The sequence below is a fragment of the Lichenostomus cassidix genome, unplaced genomic scaffold, assembly GCF_008360975.1.
Source record: "Lichenostomus cassidix isolate B80296 unplaced genomic scaffold, HeHo_3.0 HiC_scaffold_44, whole genome shotgun sequence".
In the NCBI taxonomy this organism is placed as follows: domain Eukaryota; kingdom Metazoa; phylum Chordata; class Aves; order Passeriformes; family Meliphagidae; genus Lichenostomus; species Lichenostomus cassidix.
The window spans coordinates 38,855-54,057 of record NW_028148053.1 but is presented as its reverse complement, the minus strand read 5'-3'; positions in this window follow the sequence as shown (position 1 = coordinate 54,057).

Genomic DNA, 15,203 nt, shown 5'->3' with positions numbered 1-15,203 from the left:
CCTGCATACAGAGCCTCCCCCAGGCAGGGCCCTGCAGACAGGCAGGTTTCTGTAGGGCTGGGCGAGTACACAGAGGGTGGGATGGGCTCTGTGAGCGCTGACAGGGACAAGGCTCCTCTCAGGAGGAACATGTGCAGCACAGGGAGATGATGAGGGAAGGAGAGGGAGCTGAGCAGAGCAGTGCTGTGGGCAGGAGGGCACTGTTGGTGTGTGGGAGGTGCCGTGCACAGCTGGGGACAGGGAACACTGTCCTGAGTGTCCCTGTGTTGGAAAATATATCAGGTTAAAATTTTTTTATAACTTTAGTCAAAAGCTTGTTTGTCTTTACCCTGGGAAGGGGAATTTTAGGTTTCTTTCAGGGCATTGTTCTACCAGATGAGGTCTGGTGGACTTAGCATATCAACAGATTGGGAGTGACCCCGAAGATAACCAGAAAGATAAAGACTATTAACAGAACATCTGCTGGGACATTGTGGTTATCCACAAGACATAGTGGCTATCACAAACGGCTACCACAGATGCCACCTCCATCAGAGCTAAAAACATCCTGGCCCAGAAAAAGGACTGATAAGAAAAACTGAAGAATGAAGAATCTAATTAGCATCAGAGGCAAAGAGATTCAGATTCAATGAGAGACTGAATATTGGGTGTTTGCTCAACTTTAGACCAATGAACACTGACCCAATGCTTTCCTATGTATTTTTACAGTATAAAATATCTGAGAAATTGAGTAAATGCCATTTTTCCTGGAATGATTCTCTCTGCACAGCCGGGCTATGTGTGGATGAGATGATTTCTGTGGTACATCCAGGCCAGAACAACATCCTGGCCAGATAATAAAGTAATGCCTTGACTCTCCAACATTAAAATGTGGTTGGAGGGTTTTTGTATTTTTTCCCGCAGATTTGGTGACAGATAAATCTATCACAGTGCTAATGATCATTAATATTTTGTTAATGAGTGGATAAAAGATATTCTTTGGTTGGAAGGTTCATGGAGAGGTCTTTGTCTCAGGGCCTGTTGTTCAGGCCTCAGTCAGGCCTCCTTTTCAGGCCTTGGCACTTCAGAGATTTGGTTTAGTGCTGGGCTCACAGTGCTAGGTGAACGGCTGGGCTTGATGAGCTCAAAGGTCTCTTCCAACAGACAGAATTCTGTAATTCCAGGAGTTTATCTGCTGGATTCAGCCTGGTCCATGTTAGCAGCATTAATTTGCTCAGAAAGTTTCCTCTTGGTCAGCTCTTGAGGCCTAAGGCTTCAGCTCCTTTAGCTCCTGGTGCTAAGCTGCTCATGCTGAAGGAGATGACTCAGAGAGAAGAATACAGTTCATCCAATTCCTTCTGGACACTGAGAGGGGAGGCTGTGAAAACAGGAGCATTGTTTGGTGTTGCTTCCTCTCTGCCCTTCACACCTTTCAGTGCTCTGAAACAGCCAAGAGCTTTCTTCAAGAGTGCAAGGAAGCAGCTATTCCTTCTGCCAGGTGTGGCTCTCTCCAGTCTCTGCACTTGACTGCTTTTGTCCCTCTTGCTGTGCCCTCTGTTCCCCCTCTGCTGCTGCCTGCTGCCCAGGACTGTGGAACTGGCCCAGATCAAGTGCTCGAGAGCCTCATTTCTCTGCCCTTGGAGCTGCCTGGGCACAGCAGCCTTTTCCATCTGCAAGCTCCATATGGACAGGGAGTCCCCAGCTCCGTTCCTTGCACAACCTCCAGGAGCCCAGGGCCTGCCATCTCAAGGCCCTGCTGGCACTGAGGGCTCCCAGGCGCCTCAGGCTGCTGTGACACCACTGCAAACAGGAGGCAAGAGTGGCAGGGGCTGTGCTCAAAGTCACCTCCATTTCCTCCTGCTGCTGCTGCTGTGAGGTCATTTGTCCAGCCCTGCCCCAGACTCAGGGATCAGCTCCAGGCCCTGCTGCTGCTCCCTCGGGATCAGCCACAATCTGGTTGTTGCTCTCAATGCCAGCAGAAGCAGTGGCTGAAGCAGCAGGTGCTGACAGTGCCCCAAGCCCTGGGGCCAGAGGAGTCCCTTGGCTGCAGGGCTGGGAGGGAGCTGCCCCTTGTTCTCACTGTGCCTCACGCAAAGCTGAGCCCCTCACAAGTGGGGCAGCACAGCAAACAGGGAGCCTGCCAGTCTCTTCCAGCCATGTCTGCTCAGAGTTTGGCCCTTGAAGCTTCAGGTGGACAAAGGCAGCTCTTCTGGTTCCTCTGGGTGTCCCCATGTTCAGCAGTGCTGCTCCATCAGTCTGTGCACGGCAACAGGGGAAAGCCTCAGCCCTGCAGGGGCCAGGAGGTGCCAGGCTCTGCCTGAGCAGCTCAGCCAGTGGGAAGGGAGCTGTTCCACATGGGAACCAGGAGAAATGAACATTAATTTTTGTCTTATACGAAAAGAAAATGAAAAAGAAAAGGAAAAACCTAGATAAAATGTGAAAGATAAAGACAAAACCTATATGTGTAGTGAAAATTCTTCTGTAACTTTGGATAAGAGGTAACTGATTTTTTGAAAAAGAGATGTCAGTATTTACTTTCTAAATTTGCTGGTGGCATGGATCCATCTTACTGACCTCAGCACCCTTTTAAAAAAGACTTTGAGGTTTGTTTCAAATATCTCACTGCCAATCTGTCCCGGTTACAGGAGCAGGGTGCCAGTTTGGCACTCTGTGTGTGTAACCAAACTGGGCATTCTACTCCCATTAGGTCATTTCTGATGAGCTGTTGATGACAGGTCGTTTGCAAGAGCTGCCCAGTGCAACTCTGACCCATCAAGCTGCCAGCTGGGTGGTAAATGAGATGGGTGGTAAAGGAGGGGCAAACCCTGTGAGGCAGGACATTGTTTCCTATTCTTCACACCAACGACTCAGCTGAGATAACTCCCTCCAGGGAAGCACCAGCACAGTCCCACCCAGCCTGAGGGGTCATCTCTGCTAATGGGCCATCGTGGACTCAATGGCACCAGCACAATGGGCAGCAACAACGACTGAGACCATCAAGGACTCCCCAAATATCCCATGACTCACAGGATAACATCATTCCATTGTGAAACTCCCTGCCCAGGGGGAGGTACTGAGCATTCCCACCTGAACCTGAGCATATAAAATCTGGCTCTGGGGCCTTGGGACACCACTTCCACTCAACGGGACCAGAGGTGGAGTAGAACTTCTACAGGACTACAACTTCAACAGGACTGTGACCACACTTGGTAGGATCTCGACCATTGCTCTGACCAACAGGGAGCCAGGTTGTACTCAGTCTTTGTGAGTTAAACACGGTTTTCTCTCTATCGTATTTACTGTAATCTCTTCAATGAGTTGTAACTCTGAGCCTCAACGTCTGTTGGGGCAGTTGAGTGGGGTTCATTTCTCCTGCTAATTTACTTTTATATGAGCACAGTGCTTTTGGGTGGGTTGTTTGGAGTATGAAGGACTTCCAAGCTGGACCAAATACATCCCTTGGAGCTGTTGGGGTGTCCCTGGGAGGTGCTTCTGGGTGTTCTGGTGGTGGCTGCAGGCACAGCCCAAGCGATGGGCAGGGGATGCAAGGAGCCCCCCTGCAGTGAGGGTTGGGTTTCCCAAATCAGGCACCATCACCTCTAGCCCGGAGCCAGGGGGCTGTGGGACCCCCGGGGAGAACCAGAGGGGAGAAACCTCAGGATCCCCAGAGTGGGGAGCGTGGAGAGAGCAATACCAGGACCAGGAGACTGCTGGCAGTCTGGAGGAGGGGGAGTCTGGAGGGAAGGAACCCTGTGACCCTAAGGACCCTGAAGTGGGGAACCCAGAGAGGGGGGTAATGCCAGGACATCTGGAAAATTCAAAAGCCTGGAAGCACTTAGGGGAGAAGTGACCCATGGAAACCCCAAAAGCCCTTGCATCCCTAAGTGAGGGGACCCTGGAGGAGAGGGACCAGCATGACCACAAAGTGGGGAGACTGGAGAGGGAGACATTTGGGGATTCCCAAGACCCCCAACAGCCCAGGGAGGGTGGGAACCATCTAGATGTGGGAAACCCAATACATGCAGAACCCCCAGCAGCCAGAATGGGTGGGACCCCCAGAATTCCAAAGTGGAAAGACCAGAGAAGGGAACTCCTGGGATTGTTTTTGGGGTTCTTTTGTTTGGGTTTTTTTTTAATCTTGGAGTTTTGGATGTTTTTATGGACACCAGATGCCCGGTGACTTCTAGAAATGGACTTGAGCAGGGGGACCTTCAAATCCAATGTGCTCACACCTTGTTTTTTCCCCCCAAACCAGGATTTCCCATTGCCAAACCTTGGCTGCATGGAGGAGAAGGCAGTAAGGAAGAGGAAGATGCCCCAGGACAGCCAGGCAGGTGAGAAGGAAGTCACTGCCCCTTTTCCCCCTCTCTTCTCCTCCATCTCCCAGCCCAGCATCACCCCCAGCTGCAGGACAACCCTGCTGCTGACAATATCATGCCAAGAATGGATTGGGGGGATCTCCTTCCCCTTCCCTCTGGCATGGAGGAAAATCCTAAATCTTCTCCTTGTGTTTCCTCCTCCAGGCAATGAGCTGGGAATGGACACCATAGAGGACAAATCCTCCCTGAAGGACCTCATGGAAGAGGCCGATTTAAATGGCTCCATGGTGCAGGAGTCCAACGGGGAGGAAAAGCCCCGGAGATCCCACACGAGGAGAGACTCCAAAGCGAGCCCAGGGTGCTGTGAGGAGCAAAGACCCACCCTGTGCCAGGAAATTGGCCAGCGATCGAGCCAGAGCTATGAACAGGTGGCCCATGAGCAGCTTCACACCAGGGAGAAGCCCTACAAGTGCTTGGAATGTGGGAAGAGCTTCAGGACAAGCTCTCACCTGATCCGCCACCAGATGATCCACACTGGGGAGAAGCCCTATGAGTGTGGGGAATGTGGAAAGAGCTTCAGAGACAGCTCTTCCCTGATCCGCCACCAGACGATCCACACTGGGGAACGGCCCTATGAGTGTGGGGAGTGTGGAAAGAACTTCGGAGACAGCTCTTCCCTGATCATCCACCAGAGGATCCACACAGGGGAGAGGCCCTACGAGTGTCCCGCGTGTGGGAAGAGGTTTCAGACCTCATCCAGTCTCCTCCTCCATGAGCGCATTCACACAGAGGAGAGGCCTTTCCGCTGCCCTGACTGCGGGAAGGGCTTCAAGCAAAACTCTGACCTCGTCAGGCACCGGCGCATCCACACCGGGGAGAGACCCTATGAGTGTCCTGAGTGTGGGAAGAGCTTCACCCAGAGCTCTCACTTGACCAAACACCAACGGAGCCACCAGTAAGAGAAGCCCTACACAAGCCCCGACAGCAGGAAGAGCTTTGTCTTCTGCTCCAGCCTTATTACCTAAAGCCTCATGGTTTTACTGCTATTTGGGAGGGGTGTTTTGTGTTTGGGAGCTATTCTGGATGATTTGGTGCTTCAGGGGTATTTGGTACAGTTTCTTTCACCATTTTGTATTTGAAAAGCCAAGAGGGTTCATGCAGTACCTCAAAACCACTCGATTCCACTGAAAAGTACTCAATCTCACCCCATAGTGGGTCAATCGCTGCCCAAAATGACTCAATTCCACAGCCCCTCAGGGTGGGATGACATTGGAAGGGGATTGGGCAAAGTGGGATGCTGTTCCGGAGAGGTGAGATGGGCATTGGGCGGGGCTGGATGGGTGGGATGGGAATTGGAGGGGTGGAATGGTGGAAATAGGGCTTGGGAAGAGGGTCTTGATGTCCAGGAGGGGTATGATGGGTTTGGGTGGAGATTGGGAGTGTGGGGCAGGGTCTGGAAGGAGACAGTCAAAGGTTGGGGGTGATGAAGGGAGGGAAACTTGTTCGTGAGTGGGTTTTTGGGTGTTATATAACAGGATTATTTCTCATGAGCCTTGAGACAATAAAGAAAAAGGGGGTTCATCCTTTTGGTGTGGTGCTGTGTGTTGGGATTTGGGGATTAATTTCTTGTATTATTGTTACCATTATATGTTTGAATTATTTATTAGTGTTCTACTTCTAAATCTGGCTGGATGGCATCTCACTGAGAAGATTCTCTTCCTTCTCGCAGTGGGATTAAGCTGTAGTTACTTCCAAGTTTCCATGACAGCCTTGTGAGGTGCGGATTGACTCCACAACTCAAATAGTTATGAGGTAGGAATGTGTTTATTCCAGCTGGGGTGCATGGGGGGTAGCCCCTCCAAAGGCATGCACCCCGTCAGCAGCCCTTCTCTAGGTTTATATTAGGTTACAGGTTACATATGCAGAAAGTTACACAATGCCCCTATACATATTCATTACTTACCCCCGATTAGTATTATAATGAGTTCAAAGTTCATTTAAATATGTTCACGCAAGCACAGTGTCACAGATTAATTGTGGGTGAGGGTCCTGAAGATGAAGTTAGTAGTCTTCCTCAGGATGAACTCTTCACCCTGTTCCCTTGCACATGCTCCCTTGGTTCTTGGTCCAAGTCCAAGTCTTAGAACTAACTTGTACCAGTTCTGGGGCCTGAGAGCAGGATGTTCAGTCACACTCAGTAGTTTTTCTCAACTATTTGGCTTTCTTCTCTATATCTTCCCTGATACGAGGTAGGCACAAAATCATTAGGTGAATAATACATTGTCTTCAGCAAGCAAATCTTAGTAGATCATTATCCAATCTTGGGCCTTCTAAATCAGTTCAAAAAATATTATTATCCAGCTTCTAGTTCTCCTAAATAAATAAATTCTAGCCCCTCCTGAATCAAGAGGGGCTGAGGCCATGGGGCCACTGCCCAGAGCAGCCTGGCCTGAGCAGGGCTGTGGGGCCAGAGCTGGCTGGGCTGTGCTGGGGAGAGCCCCTTGGTGCTGCAGAGAGCTCAGGGCAGCTGGGAGAGCTTGGAGGGAGCTGGGCTGGGCTGAGAGAAGCTGGGAGAGAAACCCATCAGTGTCCATCTCAGCCTGTGTGAGCGTGCAGGGGCAGGACTGAACCCAGGGCTTGTGAGGCAGAGCCAAAGCCTGGGGAAGGGCTGGAAAACAGGCTAGTGGCCGAGAGAGGAGGCTGCTCTGTGCCCTTGGTGGCATGGACAGAGCAGGGAGGGAGCCCAGGATATTTGTCAGCCGCAGCCTCTGTCCCCAGCCATTGCCAGCCCTGGCTGCTCAGCCCAGGTTTGAATACACTTCTGAAATCACAGAAGGTTTGAAAACTTAAATCAGATTGTTCCCAAAAGCTTGACTTGTTAAGCTGTTTTGAATGTTAATGAGCACTGGAGCACTGAATTCCTGAAGATCTGAAGGCTGAACAAGCCTCTGGAGAAGTAAAATTCAGCAGCAACCTCCAGGTTGGTGAGGATGTCAGCATCCCCCACTGAGGCCATCCCTGCCAAGAGACAGTGGGGGGAATTAGCCGACAAGGAAAGCATCCCTGTGGCTGGGAAAGCAGAACGCAGAGGCACCACCAGGTCCAGGTGGGAAATGAACTGTGGAGTGTGGCTGTGAAAGCCCTGCCTGGGCTGTGCCAAGCAGGACAGCCAAGCCCTGACTCCCATGGCCTGGGAATGGGGCTCTGTGGCCTCACAGGATGCTTGTGGCTCTCCTGGGAGCAGTGGGATGTGGGCTATGGAATGGTGATTGCAGGTGTAAGGCCCCAAACCACACTTTCAATTAGACCTTTGAAAGGAATGACAGTTGTTTGTGGACTCTGAGTACAAGACAATATTCCTATGGGAACAATCCCTGGATAGAAGGAAATGTGGTGGCGAAATCCCAATTCTGGCCATGGGTGCCTGGAGGAGAAGGACAGTTCTTTTCCTCAGGAAGGAAAGCAGAGAGCCCCAGTGTTTCAGTGGCAGATGAGAAGAGACTCTCAACATGTCAAGGTTTGCTGAAGCAGTCAGGTGGCCCCTGGGAGGCCAAACCAGCCAGACCTGTGCCATGTTCCCTTGGTTTTATGGGGCCCTGTAATGTCACAATGGCCCCTTGCATACATGGTGGTTCGTGGTGTCACAAAGGTCTTCTTTTGTTCCACAATGTCACAATAAACCATTGATTCCATGAGGCCATTCTCTGTCACCATGGAGCTTTGGTTCCATGCAGCCCTGCACTGTCACAATGTCCCCTTGGTTCCATGAGGCTGTGAAATTTCCTAATATTCTCTCCATGGTTCCATGAGGCCTTGCAATGTCACAAGGGACCTTCAGCTCCACGGGGTCTCACAGTGTCACAAAGGTCTCCTGTGGCTCCGCAGTGTCACAATGGACTCTTGGTTCTATAAGGCCCTGCAGTGTCCCAGTGGCCTCTTGGTTTGATGGCGTCCTGTAGGGTCACAATGGCCCCTTTGCTTCCATGAGGCCCAGCAGTGTCAAATTGCCTCTTGGTTCCACAAGCCCTGCAGTGTCACAATGGTCCCTTGGTTCCATGGAGCCACACACAGTCACTATGGTCCCCTGGGTTCCATGAGGCCCTGCAATGTCACAGTGGTCTCCATCATTCCATGACGCTCAGCAGTGTCACAATGTCCCTCAGTCCCACAAGGCCCCACAGTGTCACCATGGTCTCCTCAGTTCCATGGGGCCCTGGGGTGGTGCATTCCTCCCTCCCCTTCTCAGGCTGCCCTGCGATCTGAGAAATGCTCATTAGGCCTCAGCCTTGGCCAACAGCCCCTGGGCTCAGCTCCTCTGCAGCTGATCACAACCACTGTCTGCTCCCAGCCACTGCTGCTGTCCAACCAGCTCCTGGTTGCTTTAGGAGCAGCCTTGGGAACTGTTTTTCTCCCCTCAATGGCACAACATCCCCGTTCTCACAGTCAAAGAAAGCTGTTGATGCCAAGTGCAGCCAGGATGAAACATTGCTGTGACTAAAGCCCATCTCTTGGGGCCCTATGAACAGGGCTCCAAAATGAGCCCCTTGGAGCTCTCCTGGAGCAGTGAGCTCCCTCTGAGTGGGGCCTCTCCGAGCCGGGAACTCTCCCGTTTGCTGCACTCGGGGCATCCCCGAACAACGAGGGACCCTGGGCCGATCCCCCCACTGCTCGAGGCTCAACCCTTCGCCTGCTGGGGAGATGCAAAAGCATCCGCAGTGAGCATTTCCCTGGCCTCCAGGGCAATTTCTGACAGCTGCCTGGCACTGCCTCTTTCTGTCTGTGTGCACACACGTGTGCCTGTGCTCTGCAAATGGGGGAGAAATGCTGCTCTGGGAGGTGTTGAAGTGCCTTGGATATCTGAGTGAGTTAGGCCTGTAAGTAAGGTTCAGTCCTCAGGTATGAGCTAAGTGAAATGCTGCTTAGGGTTTTTCTTCTGCTAAGTTGTTCAGTTTAAGGTATAAGTCAAGGTTAATGTTATAAATTACAATAGGTATAGTTCATGAAATCGTTTAGAAAATAAGTTTTAATTCCTTGCTTTTGGTAATCTCTGCTTTTCAGTTTTGCTTTAACAGAAAGAGTTCCTGTTTTAGAGCCAAACAGTTCTGCTGAAGGTTTGCAACAATTGTAACTCTTTTCGAAAGGCTGCTCAGCAAGGCTTGTGTAATTCCCACGGGACACAGTCTAACTGCTATGCAAGAAAGAAACCCCCCCAAAAACCTATGTACCCCTCATCACTACCAACCAGCGCAGAGAGCGACGATTCCACGGCCAATCGAGACACCCAAAGGAACGTCAGTCAAACCCACGAGGGGACTCAAGGGAGGGGGTAAAGAGAGCTATAAAAAATGATGATTTGCCATCTTCGGGCGCGGTGCTGTAGGCGTAGCAGGGAGGCTCGCCGCGCCCGCCCAGCGCTGTAACTTGGCTGCTATCTGCTTGCTCAATTAATAAATTCTTTAATTAGCTCTACGTCTCTGACTGGTTTTTGAGACCTAACACATAACGGTAAGTAAGGTTCAGTCATCAGGTATGAGCTAAGTGAAATGCTGCTGAAGATTTTTCTTCTGCTAAGTTGTTGAGTTTAAGGTATAAGTCAAGGTAAAGGTAGAAGTTAAGTTCTGTTAAGTTTGAGGGCTGTTAAGCTTTTAGGCCATATTCCTTTTATCCTTGCCCTCACTGACCTTTTGTCACACACACACACACACCCACACACACGGACAGTTCTCAGTTAATTTCTGGTTTGATTGCCTGGATTTGCTTGGTTTTGTTGTTGCTTTTTTCCCCTGGTGTGCCTGAACTGTCCAGTCAGTGGCAGAGTGACTCTTGCCAAGGAACTTTGTTGTGCTGTCGCTTGACATTAAATCTGTTTTTTGCTGATCCCTTGCTGGGGATTTTTTAAGTGCTCTCAAGCCCTCATTTGTAAGGCCTGGGCCAGGCTCTCCTCCTGGGGGACACGGGGATGCTGCCAGGGGGTCCCTGTCTCCCTGTCCCACCCCCCAGGGCCCTGTCCCCCCTGTCCCCATGTCAGGCTCTGGGGGTCGATCTGGTGGAACATCCTCTGGGGGAGGCTGTGGCACTGGGGGGCAGGGGGGGACCTGGGGGGACAGGGGACCCTGCTGTGCACGAGCAGCATTGGAGTTGTCTGGGGGAACTGTGAGGGGGGCTGAGGCAGAGTGACCTCCCCAGGAACCTCACACAGCCACCCTGTGATGTCATAAAGTCACCCTGTGATGTCACAGCCCACCCTGTGATGTCACAGTGCCTTCAATATGTTCACATAAAGCTGCCCTGTGATGTCACTGGCCTTTCCATGATGTCACAGCCTGCTCTATGATGTCACATAGCCATTCCATGATGTTGCAACCCCCTCTGTGATGTCACATCACCACCCTGTGGTGTCACACATTCCACTCTGTGATCTCACAGCCTGCTGTATGATGTCATACAGCCCCACCCTGATGTCACAGTCTGCTCTTTGATGTCACACAACTAACCAGCGATGCCATAGCCCACTCTATGATGTCACATATCACAACCTTCTCTGGGATATCACACCCTGCTCTGTGGTGTCACAAGCCAGTCAGTGATGTCACACTGCCCACTCTGTGATGTCAGACAGCCTCTCAGTGATGTTACACAGACCACTCTGTAATCACACATTCTGCTCTGAGGTCATACAGCCACACTGTGATGTCACAGTGAACTCTGTGATGTCACACCACCCCCTCCATGATGATGTAGCTGCTCCATGACCTCTCACAACCAGCTCTGTGGTGTCATAGCCCAATCTGTGACCTCACACACCCCACTCTGTGATGTCACACAGCTCCTTTCTGACATCACAGCTGCTCTGTGGCTCCCTGACACAGCCCCAGAGGTGCCCATGGCTATGACACAGCCCCTCTGGGCCATGGCACAGCCCCTGCCAATGCTGTGAGCTCTGGGTGTGCCCTGCTGGTGTCCCTGAGATGGCCTGGCAGTGCCCCAGCCCTGCTGGGCTGTGCACAGGAGCTGCTCCTGGGCAGAGCTGTCTCTCTGCAGTGCTGCCGCTTGCCAGGAGCTCCTCTGTGCCAGGAGCCCAGCCCAGCTCAGCAGCACAGCAACAGCACAGGGACTGGAATGACCCTTGTGGGGCTTTGGTGCTGTATGCATCAGACTCAGTCCCTCAGGGTGTGTGCAAAAGACTTCTCAAGAAGTCAAAGTGAGATGGAAACACTGAAGTTCCTTGTAGTTTAAATGGGTTCCACTAACAGACTCAACAGAGGAAGTGTCCTCAGGTTCCAGTGAGAGCAGAACACTGCAGGCAGTGATGGCAGGTGGGGACAAGCAAGGCAAAGGTGTCTCTGATGCTGAGCAAACCTGGATGTGTTTCATGAATCCAAAGGGCCAAGCCCTGAGCCCCAGCCCCTGGCAAGGCAGATCCTGTCCCTCCCTCAGTGCTCAGGGCTCTTCCCAGGGCACTGGGATGTGGGGATGTGCAATGCCAAGGGCAGGACCATGGGGTGGCCCCTGCCAGGCTGCTGGGCAGGGACAAGGAGGCCATGAGGCCCCAGGGCTGCAAGGGTCACTTGTGTCCTGCTGGCCTCAGGGCCAGGGACAGCAGCCATGGCCAAAGTGCTGCACAAGTTGGCTCTGTCAGGGCCTTGCAGCTTCTGCACATCCCTCTGCCCTCTCCAGCCCAGGCTGTCCTACGCTGCCCATGCCCTGTGCCTCTGTCCCTGCAGGCTGTCATCATCCCCCGGCTGCCCCACCTCGCTGGCCCTTCCTTCCCTGACAGCTCTGCGTCCTGCCTGGCTCTGCCTTGGCACACAAAGCCTTGGGCTGATCCAGACTCCTAACAAACCATGGCTCTGCCTTGATTTCCCTCTGATCTAGTGCAGTTCATTAGAAAATTGGAGTTTTTTATAGTTATGGAGAGATATTTCAAGGAGCATCTAATAAATCCAAATTCCTAGTTTAAAGGGTTTCTTTTTCTCTGTAGAGAAGAGGTAATTGCAGCATTCTGTGACTGACATGGATCCAGGGTCTCCCCCAAGGAGATCTGGCTTGGTCAGAGAAGCTGTGCCTTGATGTCTGAGTGGGGACAACCCTGGTCCTCAAAGCCCAACCCCATCCTGTCTCTCCTCACTCACCTGGGACCTGCTTTGCTTGCACAACTGGCTGCACTCAAGCAAAGAGGGGTTTTCATATTTTATTTTTTGAAGCAATCTGAGATTCCTAAGTTTTCCCACTGAAAACAGACACCCTCCTCAAGTGTGTGCCAAGCCCAAGCTGCCACCAAGGAGGTTCCCCTTCCCCAAGGCAGAACCATGCAAGGAATGTTTTAGACACACAGGAAGTTCTGCAATAAACACAAATCCAGTGTTGGCTCAAGGCAGAATTAGAGCAACTGCTGAAGGGCAGACAAGCGTTGAACTCCTTGCAGCTCAAAGCACCAAGGGGATTGTTGAGAGGTGTGTGAGTGAGCCAAGAGTGAGGAAAAGGGAAATGCAGAGAGCCCTGGAAGTGCTTGTGTGCAGACAGGCTGCTGGGAAGGGCACTGCAGCCCTGCCCTGGGCCAGCTGTGATGCTGGATTCTCATGCCAACCTGCACTGGGCCACTGCAAGGGGCTGTTGCCATGGCCACTTCACTGACCCCAGGGCAGCAGCCCATTGCTCAGGGTTGGTGTCATTGCCCAGAGGCACAGGGGATCCATGGCTGGGGTTTGTGCCATGGCCACCTGCCCTGTGCCGCGCTGGCTGGGCAGGCGCCGCGGAACCAGCAGCAAAGCCCAGTGCCAGGGCCAAAGGCCAGGTCAGCCTGACAGAAAGGGTCAGTGCTGGGGACTGTTTCCATGACAACCATCGCTGGGACACCACACCTGGGTCACCTGTCATGGCAGTTGCCATAGAAACCCCTTGGAGGGACTGATGCCAGGGACACTTGCACTGAGACACTGCTGGGCTCGGGTGCCATGGCAACCACCATAGGGCATCATTGGTCCAGAGGTTGCCATGGCAACCAGCACAGAGCCCCCTTCCTACTCTCCAAGGCCAGGACAACCTGCAGGAGACACTTTGCTGAGGTTGGGTCCATTGCAAACAACCTTTGCCCTGCTGGGATGGGGATTGTCACGGTCAGAAAGGAGCCTGTGGAGCCGTGGTGATGCTGGATGGCCATGGGGTGCTGCTTTGGGTGGGGCAGAGGGAATTTCCTTCCCAGGGCTTCCTTGGGGCTGTGCTTTGGGGCTGTGCTGAGCACAGGGTTGATCACACACAGAGGGTTTTGTTCTCACTGAGCTTGCACAGAGCCAAGGCCTTTCCTGCCCCTCGTCTGGCCACGCTGGGGAGGGGCTGGGGGTGTGGGGGAGGTTGGGAGGGGACACAGGGGGACAGGTGACCCAACTGACCCTGGGGATATCCCAGACCACAGGATATCATGCTCAGTGGATAAAGTGGGGAGAACAAGTAGCAAGGGGTGACATTTGGAGTGATGGTTTTTGTCTTCCCAGGGAACACTTGGGCAGGAGGGGATCCTGTTTTGCTGGTGGTCAGGGTCAGCACCAAAGACACAGACATCAACTGAAGGAACAGTGCAATTTATATAATGCAAAAGTGCAAAGAATGACAAAAGGATAAGTTCAGCAATGTACAAAATCATTTGCGAAGAATTACAAAAGGAGAAGCTCAGCAAGGCACCTAATCATTCCTACCAAAGATTGCCTGTAATGATTTAGAAAGATCCATCACCAGTTACCCTCACACTTTAGCATCACCCAGCCCCACACATCAGCTGGGGAAGCTGTCACAGCCAAGGGCTGCAGAGCCACTCTGGACACTGGGAATTCCTGCAGCTGTGTCCAGTGAGGCTCCAACCTCACTTTGAGAGGGCCCAGCTTGGAGAGTGCTGAACAAACAAACTGACAGCACTTCCAGTGCAGGAACAGCTGGATTCATTCTGCTGTTTGGTTTCTCCCAAAGCCTGGCCAGGGCTCAAGGAGGAACCAAGGGAGTTGACTTTGACCATACACCCCCAAAGAAAGCCAGATTTGGCCTTGTCTGGTTTCTAAATACTGAAAGGTAAAACCAGGTTTCACAATGAACAGCTAAAAAGATCATTTTGGTAATATTATTTTGTTAATTAGCAGATACAAATATAAACTTTGGTTGGAAGGTTCATCTAGAGATCACCTTTGGCTCAGGGCCTGTTGTTCAGGCCTTGGTAGTTCAATAAGTCCTTTGACCCACAGATACACTACAACCTTCATAACAATTCTTTCGATAATATAACTTTACATTTAGGTATTAGGCATAAAGGCATAGCCTCTCGCTCTCCAATTAAATGCTCTTTAGGTTCATTACTCAGACCTATAATTGGCAATCCTTTTAAAACATGCCTCATTAGTTGCTATTCTCTATGTTATCTATCAAGTCTTCCTTTTTTCTTGAGACTCTCTCTCTTTTTAGACAAATCTGAATTCTCTATTTTCCAGGAAAAACTGTCACAACAACTCTAACATGGAATCATAACACACCAAGTGCACACACTGCAATGATTACAGTCACTGCCACAAATGCATTTCACAGCAGCCTCCAATTTGGCAGCCATGAAGCCAATCCCACCAGGGAGAATTTTCTTCTTTCTGCCACTCTTCTACTGTTCTTTCTATTGAGGTCATTCCTGACTGTTGGACTCCAAACCCATCACTGATACAAGTGCCACATTCCTGTCCTAGAATAGCACAGGTTCCTCCCTGGGCAGAAAGCAGATAATCCAAGGCCATGTGGTTCTGTAGAGCTCCCATTGGTGTTTGTTGGAGCTCATAGGATGTGCTATTCGGTATTTTAATAGCATCATTTGCTACTTCTTCTAATAATCAATTTAGCTCCTTAATGTAAACTTCATAGGATGAGGCAGCACACAAA